We start from the raw sequence: 14,314 nt of genomic DNA on the forward strand, positions 1-14,314 counted from the left end.
ATGCGGTAGGTTCTAAACAAAATTTTGTGGAATTGAGCTTAACTATTTTACAGCTGAAAGAAACCACAAAAATACTGGTAACAGCCAAAAAGCCTTTCCTAACATTGAACTACATATTTGAGTGGACAAATAATCTATGTAATTCTTTAAAGAATACATCACCAACTGCATATTGTTCTAGGAGCTGGCTGGCTATCAGCTCCCTCTCCTTAGAAATCTTCCATTTTTACCTCACTGACATTCTGCAGGGACGTGAAGGGAAAAATGCTCTGGCCAGGAGACAAGCTTCACAAGAAGAAGCAAGGCAATGTAAATGAGAATGGGAAGCACAAAGATGGAGGAGAGACAGATTCTAAAGAAGTCCTTGTCTTCTGGGTCTCATAAACTATTAAGAGTCTAATTCCTCTTGTCTGAACCAGTTTGGTATTCATTCATAATTATAAGCCAGGACCTGCTTTCCACTTCTGTAAAGTGTCAAGAAATTGACTACTAAATTAAAATTTAAAAAGAAAATACTTTTTGTACCCCTTGACAAACTTTTCTCGTGGAGAGAAGACTTTGGCAATTGGCAGTAGGGTAGGTAAATTATTTTAAAACTAACTGTCATAGAATAAACTACTCTAATCAGCATTCAACTCATGATCCTGAGTCTATCATACCTCAAAAAAGTGCTTACTCTTTGTTTAAATGAAAGCAACAATTTTGTTAATGCTTCTGACATTTCATGAAATCATTATACATTTCCTGACCTGCATTATTTGTTCGGAACTATTGTTCTAGGCAATAATTGTTGGAAAATTTTTAATCAGGAAAATTCAACCTGAATTGAAGCCATGCCTCAAAAAACATGAACCCAAGGGCATGCGTCCACTGTTGTACCTACATACCTACTTGCTCTATATTCCGACCACATAGAGTGACTTAGTATTCACTAAGGGCTCTATGATCTTTCACACCTTAGTAACTTTTCTATTCTCTACCTAACATATCACTAGTATCTTGCCCACCCTGTCTGTAAAAATTATAAAGTCCAGAATCATTTGTCCTGTGAAGACCTCGCCAGTGTCCCAAACTGAGTGTTTCACTCTCTGCCACACACCCACAACCCAGTTCATAGGCAATTAGAACTCTTCTGTATTACAGTCTTATTTCTTTCTCCATTCAGTAGATCTTCCTTAAGGGTAAAAACTGTAACTTGTTTAAGGGTAAAAACTGTAACTTGTCCTATTGTAAACATCCTGTATTCAGCACACATGATAAGCACTCAATAAATGCTTACTGAAGAACTGGCCTAGGGGCACCTGGATGGCTAAGTCGGTTAAGCATCTGACTTCTGCTCAAGTCATACCTCGTGGTTCGTGAGTTTGAGCCCTGTGGCAAGCTCTGTGCTGACAGCTCAGAGACTGGAGCCTGCTTTGGAGACTGTGTCTCCCTCTCTCTCTCTGCCCTTCCCCCGCTCATGATCTGTGTCTCTCAAAATTAACATAAAAAAAAAAGAACTGGCTTAAGGGTACAAAGCTCCAGTTATGAAAGATGAATAAATCCTAGATATCAGCTATACAGCATAGTGCCAATAATTAATACTGTATTGTATACTTACAATTTTTGCTCAACAGGTAGATCTGCATTAAGTGTTCATATCACAAAATGCAATTTTAAAAAAAGTGGATAGAGATGATGAATAGGTTTATGGCATAGATTGTGATGATGGCTTCACAGGTGTGAACTTATTTAAAACTCATTTTTTTAAAATTTTTTTTAACGTTTATTTATTTTTAAGACAGAGAGAGACAGAGCATGAACAGGGGAGGGGCAGAGAGAGAGGTAGACACAGAATCGGAAGCAGGCTCCAGGCTCTGAGCCATCAGCCCAGAGCCCGACACGGGGCTCGAACTCAAGGACCGCGAGATCGTGACCTGAGCTGAAGTCGGATGCTTAACCGACTGAGCCACCCAGGCACCCCTGAAACTCATTTTAAAGAAAAAGAATTGGCCTTCATTTTAGCCACTTAAATATCTTCACCTGGTTGCCCCAAATTAAACTCCATCTAACCTAGTTGTTTTCATGAATTATTAATCTCAATTATTATCATAATTACTACTTCCTTGAGACATATACTCAGGAGTCATTCTAGCTCCCCTATGGTTCATCCCATGTCCACATTGATGGAATATATCATCTCATCCTTTGATGTAATACCTTTGAGTAATTTTGAGTAATACCTTTGAGTAATACCTTAGCTCTGAACTCCACAGTTTCTCATCTGAATTATTACCATTGTATTCTATATGGTCTTCCTGACTTGAACTTGGCTCTTCTCTCCAATTTTCCTAAGATTAATATATAAATCCTCCTACCTAAAATGCTGACAGTTTTAACTGGTATATTTCCTGTCACTACCACAAGCACATTTGCCCCATTCATGATGAGGTAGTAACAATTCCTTGATTACCATACCATTAACTCACCAGTGTGCTTTGTCTATGCTGTTCATTCTGCCTCCCATCCTTTCTTCTTTACTTCACCTCCACATGTCTGTCTCATGAACATCTCTAAAAAATCTACATATCCCAGACCCAGCAAGGATCAACATCACCTTGTTTGACCTCCTCGGAGTCAGTGGCTCCTCTGGTGTGCTCCCACAGGGCCTTGAATGTACCTTTGTTATGGTAACTCTTACAGCAATTATTTATGTAAAATGTGTTAACTGCATCTCTCCCAGAACTGTGAACTCTTGGAGATGTGAAGTTGTGTTTTATTTAACTTTAAATATCCATTTTGCCTGATATGTAGTAGACTCATAATGTTTGTTGGGCATATGAGTAAGTATATAAATGAATGAATAGACAAATAATAAGTCCATAAGTTAATAGATGAATAATAGAGATCCAAGAAGCCTAAGATGGCTGAGCTGGACTTAATCCAGAGAAAGACAAGCAGTGTGAGCAGAGGTCATTTATCACAAACATTCATGTCCTGTCCGAAGAGGGAGAAAGATCCACCCTGAAGAAAGATAGGGAAAAGAGGGAGAGGAGTCTGGATGGACAAAATGCTGACAGAATGTGACAAGTTTTGAAACTTAGGTTGAGAAGTTCCATTTATGAGGAAGGGAGAAGGGGGTCAAGGAGATAGGGAGAGACCATGATATCATAGGATTCTCAACTACTTGAATTCAAAATCTTATACTTACCCTCCAATTGTGTTAACTTCAGTAACACAGCCACATATTAATTTTGGTAATAAATTCTAGGGTTAAGATTAAAGGTTTTGAGGAGATCTTTGAGGGACATTGAAATACCAGAGTAGGTTGTTATGGAAAAATAATAAGAATATTTAATTGTTACTTACTATGTGCCAAGCACCACATGTGTATAATTTTTTAAAATTTACCTCATTTCATTTCCATAATTGTGTGAAATATGTATTATTATTTTCCAGGTAAGAAAGTTAAAGTTTCAAGTTTTTTTAGGAAATTTGACTTAGGCCATGCAATTAACAAGAAACACAACCTGACTCCAACCCCAGATTTGGATTCCAAGTATATAAGCTCTGAAAGTAATACTAGGGTAGAATATAAAGTAAAATATTTTTGCAGGTATGTTAAATTCATTTTGTTAGAGAGCTATTTACTATGACTATAAAGCTAGGTACACTACTGGGCTAAAAGAGCTAATGAACCTTTAAACAGTAATGTATTGCTAAATCCTTACCAGAATTAAGTTAAAGCATTTTCAGATCAATAAACAATTTAGTTTCTTACCAAACACATGAAAGTAGGTGAACTGGGTATTTATGTATCAAAATTTTTTTTCAATAAAAATGTTAAAACCATAAAGTGATTAAGAGGTTTACCCTGAGCTAATAAATTATCTTTAAAAAAATAAACAGTAAGACCTATTTTCCCAAGAATGAAAGTCAAATGAATTGTGTCTTCTTTAAATTTTTCTTTCAATGTTTGTTTATTTTTGAGAGACAGAGTTTGAGTAGGAAGGGGCAGAGACAGAGGGAGACATAGAATTCAAAGCAGTCTCCAGGATCTGAGCTGTCACCACAAAGCCTGACATGGGGTAGAACCAACAAACCCTGAGATCATGACCTGGGCCGAAGTCAGACACCCAACCGACTGAGCCACCCAGACTCCCCTGTGTCTTCTTTATTTTTGATAATTAGATATGTGATTTCTTCACCCAACTATAGCCCATTTATATTTTTTACTTACTCCCATTGCTATTTTCTGAGTAAATGATCACAACTAGTATTAATCCTTCTTTAAGAACTTTGGAACCTACAAAGTACTTCTGTGTGTATCAACTCATATGATTTGCATGGTAACCTAATAAAGTTATTATCTGCAGTTTATGTTTGAAGGTGGTAAATCTCAGAGTTGCGAAGGTAGGTGCTTGGGTCTCTGGACTCAAAAACTTGCTTCCTTCACTATAGTGACATACATTCTTCTTACTTCAGACAATTAATACAGCAATAGCTTACTGACCTCCTACAGTAATATTTCACACCATTCTAAACCATGCCACATGCTGATTTCCATCTAAACTTCCTTAAATGCTATTTTTTTCTTCTTTGTCTCCAACTACAGACTATGCCAACTCTACATTAGGCCACTTTATGGTTCCATGGATGCACTAAAGTATTCTTTCATTGTTTCTTTTATTCATGTTCCTCACCTTGCCTAGAACGTCCTCCAGTTTTACTGATCTCAATCATTTAAAGGATAGATCAAAACTCATCTTTTTCACAAAATTTTCTTTATTTGGTCATCTTCTTTATTTTTCATATAATTTTTATGACCTGAATCATGATATTCAGTCTTTACTTATTCTTCTAAACTATTCATCACATAGCTCTTTTACACGTTTTCCATTTTTAATGCTTATTTTAGGTCATACTCCATCCTGAGGGCTTTGTATATATTACTACATTAATGTTTGATTGTAAGCTCTGCAAGAGGTAGTGTTATTAACCCCCATTTTACAGATGAAGAAACTGAGAAACTGGGAACTTGAGTAGCTAGCCCGAAGCCACACAGCTAGCAAGTTATGTAGATAGATTGCAAACCAAACTGACTGGCTTCAGTCCTTAGTCATAAACACCACTATACTGTAAAGCTGATCAGAACCAAAGTTAGAGAAAAAGGCAATTACCTATGTATTATGCTTGAAGAACCTCCCTGTCAAGAAGAATCTACTCTAGTTTCTTATATTAGAGCTTTATTCCCTTTACTTAAAATTTTGGTTCTTAGGGGCACCTGGGTGGCTCAGTCAGTTGAGCATCCGACTTCGTTTTGGACTCTACGTTTTGAGGCTTATCAGCCATTCTGTATCTTGGTATAAATGGCTTATTAGAATATTCCTCAAGAATAGGAGGGAGATTGGGGTGCCTGGGTGGCTCAGTCAGTTCACATCCAACCTCAACTCAGGCCATGATATCAGTTCTTGAGTTTGAGCCCCACATCAGGCTCTTGTGCTGACAGCTCAGAGCCTGGAGCCTGTTTCAGATTCTGTGTCTCCCTCTCCCTCTGCCCCTCCCTCCTCTCAAAAATAAACAAACATTAAAAATTAAAAAACAAAGCATGTGAGGGATATCACAAAGAGGGAGACAACAAAGAAGCTTGGGGATGGAATGAGTCTTCTACCAAAGGAGGGAAGTAGAAGGGTAGGTCAGAGATGAGAGACTGAGAACCTTGCAATAAGCTTTGCCCTCTTACTCTGTCGTGCATGGCCTTGCCCTCTTCCCAGCTATGCTGCACATCACTTGAGGATAAAAACTATGTTTATTTTAGTCTTTGCAACTTCTGCCCACTTACATGCATGGATAGTAGAGCATAAGTATCCTGGCTTACAGATGTGCAACTTGGAATGCTATCATCCCAGAGATAAGTGCATTTTTTTTTGTTTTTGCTTCAAAAAATCCATCCTTTCCCCCCTCCCAGACAAAAGCAGATGTGGAAACCCAATGATACAATTAGTAAAGCAGAGCTCCCTGGGTTGAAATAAGGGAATACAACTGGAGCCCCATGTTACCTGCTGCTTCCACATCAGCTACAGCCCATATAGCCTCTCTACAGAATCCTAGGGCTTGGGGAATACAGTTTGAGAAGTGCTAATCCTCAAATTAGGCACAGCATGAAATGAAAACCCAGAAAGGTCAAAATACTAACTTAAGTTCACACAGCAGAGATGGAACAAAAATGCAGGTCTCCTGCCTCAACTTCAGTGTTTTATTTTTCTCCCTGTGTTGTTTTGCCTTCCTCTAAAGGAATCTCATCCAAGGGGCTGGCAACTTCCTACTGTGCCCAATGTTCTCTGATATGATAATCTGACTCCTAAATAATTTGACTTTTACCTTGATTCTCTATAGTCAAGTCTGTAATTTTCTGGAACTAGAAATCCTTTGATGTTAACAGAGATTTCTAAAAGGAAATCTTGTGAGCAATTTCGACATGTTGGAATTCTATTAGAGATTTACGCTGTGTAAAGTAAGGCCATTGAGGAAGAATACCCATTCCGGAAAAAAAGCCATTACTACTTCTCATGTTTTTCACATCTGTGTCCCACCAGGTTAGATGGACACATTATCAGCCTAGTGTCGTCCAATGCCTAGGCAGGGTCCCCGACTCCTGTAAGACAAATCACCTCACACACACACACACGCGCGCATGTCTACTTGGTCTTCAGTATGTTAAAATAATTACTTTGTGCTCCAAAGAACCTCACAAGGTAAAATATTACTCTCTTTTTAAAAACAAGAACACCAAGATCCTAGAAACATCAGAGATCCTAGAAATTTAACAATTTCTGCATGATTTGAAACCATACTCCTCCACAATGTTCAAAGCAAAATGCCATCAGTTCTATCAGAGCACCTCCATCCTTGCTGAGGAAGAGGTATATTCTACTTGGTGCCCAGTTGAATTCCAGTGTACACCATTCATTAATTTAGGAGGGGAGCATAGGGTGGAAGCTTAAGCCAGTCTGCTCTGAACCATAGCTCTGCTACATACAAGCCGAACACGATAAACAGAGTTTAACCTCTCTGTTCCTCAGCTTCCTCACCCGATAAATGAGATAATGGTACCAACTTCCTCATGGTGCGTAATGACTAAATAAAAATTACAGTAGTTCTTGTAATATCAGAAGTGCTCAAAATATTATTGTCATTCATAAGTAAAAATAGGGGCAACTGGATGGTTCAGTCGGTTAAACATCTGACTCTTGGTTTCAGCTCAGGTCATGATCGCACAGTTAATGAGTTAGAGCCCAGCACTGGACTCCACTCTGATAGCGTGGAGCCTGCTTGGAATTCTCTCTCTCTGCCCCTCCCCTGCTTGCACACATGCTCTCTCTCAAAATAAATAAACTTAAATTTTTTTATTAAGTAAAAGGAAGATTTCCATCTGAGGAGACCTTTTCTCCCCTCCCACTCCTTGCCCAACTGTAGGGCAGTCAAGAAAGCTCCATGGTAACATAACCTCTCTTCTCTGTTAACTTCAACTAATGAAAATTGGCCAATATTTTTTTCAAGGTAGAGTAAGAGTCATACTAGCTCTAAAGGTTTACGAAGAAGATAATAATTTGTAGTGTCCTACCTAGTTAAAGTTAAGTCTTTAAAATGTTACATATTCTAAAGGGATGGCTAAGAAATGCACAGTGGTTTTACTGTATTTTATTAATTCTAAGACATACATTTTCACAATTTAACATTTCTGAAACTGGGATTGGGACCACAGAAATTCTTTGTGTTCTTCACGTATCGACCACAAATGATATGACTGATTTCTTTGGAATGTTTGCAAGATGTTTGAGATAATTTGATAATAACACATCTATCTTACTTCTTGGTGGGATGCACTGTTTGGTTCTTTAATCTCCATTTTGTTCCTTATCACCCCTCTGCTACCCCCAAGAAAATGCTATTTAAACCAAAACTCATGAAGACAGCTGGAGTGTCTTGAATTTCTTACTTAGGTAGTTGGATTCTACATTCAGGTCAAGCAACATCTCCCTGCAGAGGTCTCCCTGATGGCCCAGGAAAGAACTAATGTGTTTCTCCATCTGCGTCATAAGCTCATTTGGACATAATGGATACATTCTCTGAAGTATATGCACAAGCTTAGTATACTGTATTACATATATTATAGCACATATTGTGAGGTAATATAATCCCTCACGTTCTTCTTAATGGAATATATGAAGGTACCTGATATTTAGTAGCTATTTAATTTTCATTGGAAATAAAATAAATTCATTTATTATCATTAATCTCCTCAACCATGAATAGAAGTCAATGTAATGTTAATAAGACAGAAGAGGAAAGGAGTTATACTCTTCTTGATTTAAGTTTAATCCTTTCCTGGAAGAAGTAATTATCACACATTCTGCACGAGTAAAGTTCACATTTCTAAGTTATTACTGTATTTCTACAAGAACCGTCTATACAATAAAGTATTTCAGCAAAAAAAAAAAGTCTTATGCTAAGTGGTACATTGATTAGATGTCCACATGTCTAATTAATGAAATCTAAAGATCTCTGCACCTTGAGTGTCTCAATAAAAATCTGTTCACCAAGTAGTCGTCATAGATGATTAGGTATTTCTAGCTCATTTTACTCAGTTTTATTACTTTTGATCTGTCCAAAAATTCATCTAGTGCCAAGAATACATCCTTAAAAGTAATACAATGGCCTAGTAAATAGCAACCATTTCAAAATGATTTCTAATTGGCCAATGAGGGTATGCAATTTGTTCTACATCAGAAAAATGTAAATTAAAAGAAAATAGGAGATACTATTTTGTAGAGACAAAAATGGCTCAAATTTAAAAAGATCAGCCATTTTAAGTGCTGGAAAGAATGCGGAGCAACTGGAACTCTTATGCATTACAGAAGACGATGTAATATAATTACTCCAGAAACTGTGTGGCAGTTTCTTATAAAGTTAAACCTAATACTTATACTATGACCCAGAAATGCATTCCTAAGTATTTACCTGAGAGAAATTAAGATATGTTTTCCCAAACTTATAGAAGAATTTCTAAGATACCTTTATTAATGAAAGCCAAACAGTGGAAAACTACCCATCAGGAGAGTGGATACACCAATTACATTATATTAAAATAATGGGGCACTAATAAGCAATAAAAACAATGAGCCAAAATGTCACATGAATCTCTAAAACATTAAGTTGAGAAAAGTCAGATATAAGAGTAAATACTCTATTTAATTTATATTAAGTACCAAGCAAGACTATCCTATGATAATAGCAATCCAAAAATTGTTGCCTATGAAGAAAGAAAATGGACTTGAAGGAGACATGAGACAACTTTGGGGATGATAGAGATTTTCTGTAACTCAACAGGGGTACTAGGTGTGTTTATTTTTAAAAATCTTCAAACTGTAAAATTGTTATCGGTGTACTTCACTGTTGAAAAATCTTATTCCAATAAAGATGTATAAATAAATAAATATAAATATAATGTGTACTTTGATAATGGAAGTAGCCCATGAGAAGAAATTCCCTGGAATGGTGGACACTGGTTTAATGGACTTTTTTTGAAAATTAGGTCTTCTTTTAGTTCCACCATTTAGTGTTATTTCAGAGCACGCAGCACACAAAAAGAGTTACACACTCAAAAATATACAAGTCTAAGTAGAAAGACAGCATGGTTAGGAAACAAAAGGTTCTATTGACAGCCAGGCTAATCACCAAGGCCAGGCCTCAATTTTCATACCAATTTGGAAATCTTCTAGCTGACACCAAAAAAGCCCCCTTGACTAAGGACAGACTGAAGTTGTCCAGAGGTTCAATGACATCCAGTTGGAAAACTATAATAACTATCCAGAAAAACATTTATTTCAGCCCTTAGGTCACTGTACCTGTCTAAGATACAAGAATCTTCTTTCCAAAGGTCCTGTTTCCTCTTGTGCTATTGGCTGAATCACCACTCACCACCGCTGGGATAATGCTCCAACAATTATGTGTTCACTTAAGCAAGTGTCTTAGTTTGTCTATACTGGGTCTTAGCTTAGTCTGTCTATACTGGGTCCATCCAACCTAACAATAAGCATGTTTACATCTTCCCTTATTAGAAACAAAGGAAAAAAAGACAGTTTTCAGCTTTTCCTGAATGCTGTTACCTCCTCAAGTTACTGTACCTTCTACCAAAGTCTTCTGAAGCACAGAGGAGACCTGTGGTCTCAGCTTCCTCAGGAGTCCATTCATCTTCAACTTCCTACTATTTGGGTATTTTTTTTAAATTTTTTTTAATGTTTTTATTTATTTTTGAGACAGAGAAAGACAGAGCATGAGCAGGGGAGGGGCAGAGAGAGGCAGACACAGAGTCCGAAGCAGGCTCCAGGCTCTGAGCTGTCAGCACAAAGCCCAATGCGGGGCTCGAACTCACAAACTACAAGTTCATGACCTGAGCTGAAGTCGGACACTTAACCGGCTGAGCCGCCCAGGCGTCCCAACTTCCTACTATCTGATTCTAGCCCCAGAACTCTACCAAATTCCTCTTTTATTGGGCATGAATAATATGTGTATAAACCAAACCTTTTCCAACTGTCTGCTGCATCTGAAGCCATTAACCACTTGGCCTTTCTTTAAATCATTCTATATACCTACATGACAACATGACCTACTGGAGTCTCTCTCTGGACACAGCTATTTTGACCAGAGTCATCACATGATAGAAACCGGTCTAATCAGTTCCTCTCTTTTGGGAACTGGGAGTTGGAACATGGAGTTCATGAGATCGTTTTGGTCATTTCAATAAGAAAGTGACATAAAGTTGTGACCTGAATGGTCAACTTTTGAACTTTGTAAAAATTTAGTGGTGGAAACCTATTTTCAGAAAAATCAAACAATGTAGACAAGAAGCCAAAAGCAAAAATGAGACAACATACGGCCACAAAGGGAGAAAATGCCTTTATTTCTGACTACTTTCTAGGCCTATGAGTTTTGTCTACAGTATGAGATCCAGTTTCCATAAGTGTTATCCTTTACAAAGAGACCCTAATGAGGTTCTCTACTGGCCTTTCTATTTTGAGACTGTTACTCCTCTTTTTTCTAACTACCAAAGTATTAATATCTGCATCTACCTTCTCTTCTTTGCACTAATTCCTCATTGTGTATTGGCCAGTCTGGTCTGAATGACCATTAATATCTCAAATTCAACATTTTTCAATTCATCTTCACATCCATAACAATATTATATAAATTTTTCATACAGTACTAATTAACAAAATCAACATCCTCTTAGTTACACAGACTGGTTCTCCAGGTTCACGTTTAACTCCTCTCTTTCTCTGCCATAAACTTCTAGCCACTTCTAAATATTATTGTTCTCAACTTTACAATTTCATTCCCCATACCTCTTTTCTACTTCCAGAGCCATCATCTTGGTCAGGCCCTCATCAGTGTACACTTTAGGTCAGTATCTTCTTTTAGAAAACATAATAACTAATGTTGTAGGTCTTAATACATTCCAGTCACATACCATGTATCACACACATTAAAAAACATAAATTCACTTACTCTTCACCATAGGCTTCTACACTTGACTATTACTAGGACTTCCTAGCTGTTCTCACCTCACCAATTGTGCTTAACTCTAGATATATCTTTGTCCTGCAGTAAAAGTGAGAATTTTAAATTTGAATGAATGTTGCACAGCATGGCAACAGACCAAAATTTAGATGCTTACATAATTAGCATCTTCACTCCTTTCCCCTTTAAAGTATTAGGTGCAGTGCAGTTCTCTTCACACAATGGAACTTCATTTGATTCTAACTCTTGGGTGAAAGTCAATTACTTATGCTTCACAGGATGCAAGCAAACTGGGTGTGGCACTTACAACCAAAATTAAAATTAGTTTCTCACTCAACAAAGCTGCAATTTCATCCTCTTCCTATATCACAAGGTGCTTTTTAAGTAAATCCATAAAGAACTTATATCATAATTCCTAAGAGCAAAATATGTTTTAGCTTCTTCAGTAAAGATATAGCATGATCCATATAATAATACATGCTTCCAATGAAGAACTCAAAATATCAAGGCAGTTCTTTAAAAATATCTTACATTTTTACTAAGGATTACTAAATTATACATGTAAAATCTCTTCAGTTTAAAACTAAAACATGCTTATCATTAGCCAGCTCTTACCTCAAACAGCATCTGGGAATAAACAATCACAAGAAAGCAGTTGGTAACTTGATCTATAGGACGTCTAGATGCTGGTGTAGCGGAAATAAGAAAAAAGAAAGAAATTAAAAAGGCAGTACAAAAATACATCTCTAATAACCACAGCAGTTAACATATACAATGTCTATCTATCCAAATTCAAGTTTTGCAAAGATTGCTCTCACAAAGGAAGGCAAGCCCTCCCTCTCTCCCACAAAATCACCCTAAGATTCAGGCTCTGAATGTCCCTGTGTTTGTCTGTCCCCTCCTGACTCAGTCCATACCCTTCTTTTAGGCTTGGATGACAACTACAAAGCCAAGACCCAAAGGAATGGCATGCCAAATCAGACAATCTTTGATATCCAGGAACCAAAATCTGGTATTTTAAAATACATTTTAGAAATAGAAGTTCAAAAATAATTTAAAAAATAATCAGTGAGAAAGCCTTCTGAGTAAATTTCTATGCCTTCAGAGAAAGGAGGACATAAAAAAAAGTTATCCCAGAGAACATACACTCTGTGTACTTTTGAAATTAAAATCAATGTAATCTCAATCATAATATTTGCACTACAGCCTCCCATCTGAATCTACTCCCAAAATTAATGGAAAGATTAGTGTGCACAGTGTGGTGTACCACAGAGATACCCCCTTCAGAACTAAATAATTCATTCTACAAACTGTCAAGAATCTTGTGTTCATTGCTAAAGCACATAGTTAAGTCACTCTGAGAATCGTCTGTGGCAGCAATTCAATTGTTAAAATATTTACTAGGGGTGGGCTGAGGTGAAATACCAGTAGAAGGGAATGAACCCGTGGGTACAGTATTTCCAGGTACTTGAGAAGTTGAGGAGAGGAAGTAATTAGCACTATGGAATAGAATAGCTGTTGCTGGGGCTCTGGATACAGTAGAGAAAGATAATTAAAGGCTAAACATAATTAATCACCAACTTAAGGCTAAGTGTAAATACAATGGACGTTCATGTCATCAGATAAATTCTCACCTCTTGTAGCAGATGCAGAAAAAGCTGAGCACTAGACCCAGGAATTAATCAGAAGAGCAGCAGAGCTCCAGAGAAGTTCTAATTCTCAACTTAGGTTGGCTATTCCAAGGTCAGGGCCTTAACTGGGGGGAAAAAAATTGGACTGTGAGTCATGAGATGGGGACATCTGAGTCAATTCACTTGTAACTCTTGAATCTTCATATTCCCTGGAACCTTCTAAGACACCAAAAGTGGTCCACTCCCTATTGGCAGCTAGTGCTCTATCTTTGTGTGAAGACAATGCATAGGTCTCTAGCTTAGAAGAAAATCCATGCAGTTTCCAACAAGATCTACCACAAACACCCCCATGAACCCTCAGATCAAGAACTAGGGTAAAGTCACAACCTAATCCAGCTGAGTAAATGTAGGGTCCATTAAGAGAGGAAAGAGACTATATGCCAAAGAAACTGTAGGACCTCACCAAAATACATGTACTCATATGTACTCACAGGAACTGAGAGAATACTTGTTAACTAGAATCTGTCAGTGCTGCATTAATGGAGAGGTATATGAGGTTAAATAGGGAAGAATGTATTGCTATGGAAACACTCTCTTATGATCCTGAATTAATCATCTGGCAGGACCATAGAAGACAATATAACACAATGCTATAATGTGTCTTGTAAGCTTGGGGAAAAAATTATTGTCTGCACTAAGTAGAAATAATACGACAAACAGTACAGAAAGAGATCAAAAGTCTCAGAGAAGTTGATGTTCTAGAGTGGCTATACTACATAAAGCCAGAAAACTCATCAGGCAAAAATGTTCCATGGCAGGGCACGTCATTTAACAATGAGGTAAGTAATGTGTTAAGTTTCTCAGTGGCATCATTGAATATCTCAGTGGTGGCTACCCTCTATAGGATAGGAATGTTATAGAACTAGGCTCTAATAGCAATGGCAATGACAGAGTCACAGAACAACTGAAGTTAGGCAGTAGTATTTTTCTATCAGGAACATGGTAGGTGCAATTATCACACTAAGATGCAATGTTGGAATTGCAGCCACAAGGCAACTTAGAGATAAAGATATCATTAGTAGAATGCAGCTCCTAGAGGTACAGATACAAACTCCTCCAAAGAT

At 37.4% G+C, this 14,314-nt stretch overlaps 1 protein-coding gene across 4 annotated transcripts in view; it reads right to left on the bottom strand.

Annotated features, from left to right (window-relative positions):
- The window catches only part of UNC13C (unc-13 homolog C), a 599,100-nt gene that overhangs the window by 566,873 nt on the left and 17,913 nt on the right, over positions 1-14,314 (bottom strand). For all 4 annotated transcript variants that reach the window (XR_008299165.1, XM_027067285.2, XM_053223997.1 and 1 more), the window contains exons 4-5: positions 13,194-13,315; positions 12,175-12,238 (exon numbers count right to left, since the gene is read on the bottom strand). The gene's annotated coding sequence lies outside the window, so the exon portion shown is untranslated. The remainder of the gene's footprint in view (positions 1-12,174; positions 12,239-13,193; positions 13,316-14,314) is intronic.

This window comes from Acinonyx jubatus, chromosome B3 (genome assembly GCF_027475565.1).
Source record: "Acinonyx jubatus isolate Ajub_Pintada_27869175 chromosome B3, VMU_Ajub_asm_v1.0, whole genome shotgun sequence".
NCBI classification, from domain to species: Eukaryota; Metazoa; Chordata; class Mammalia; order Carnivora; family Felidae; genus Acinonyx; species Acinonyx jubatus.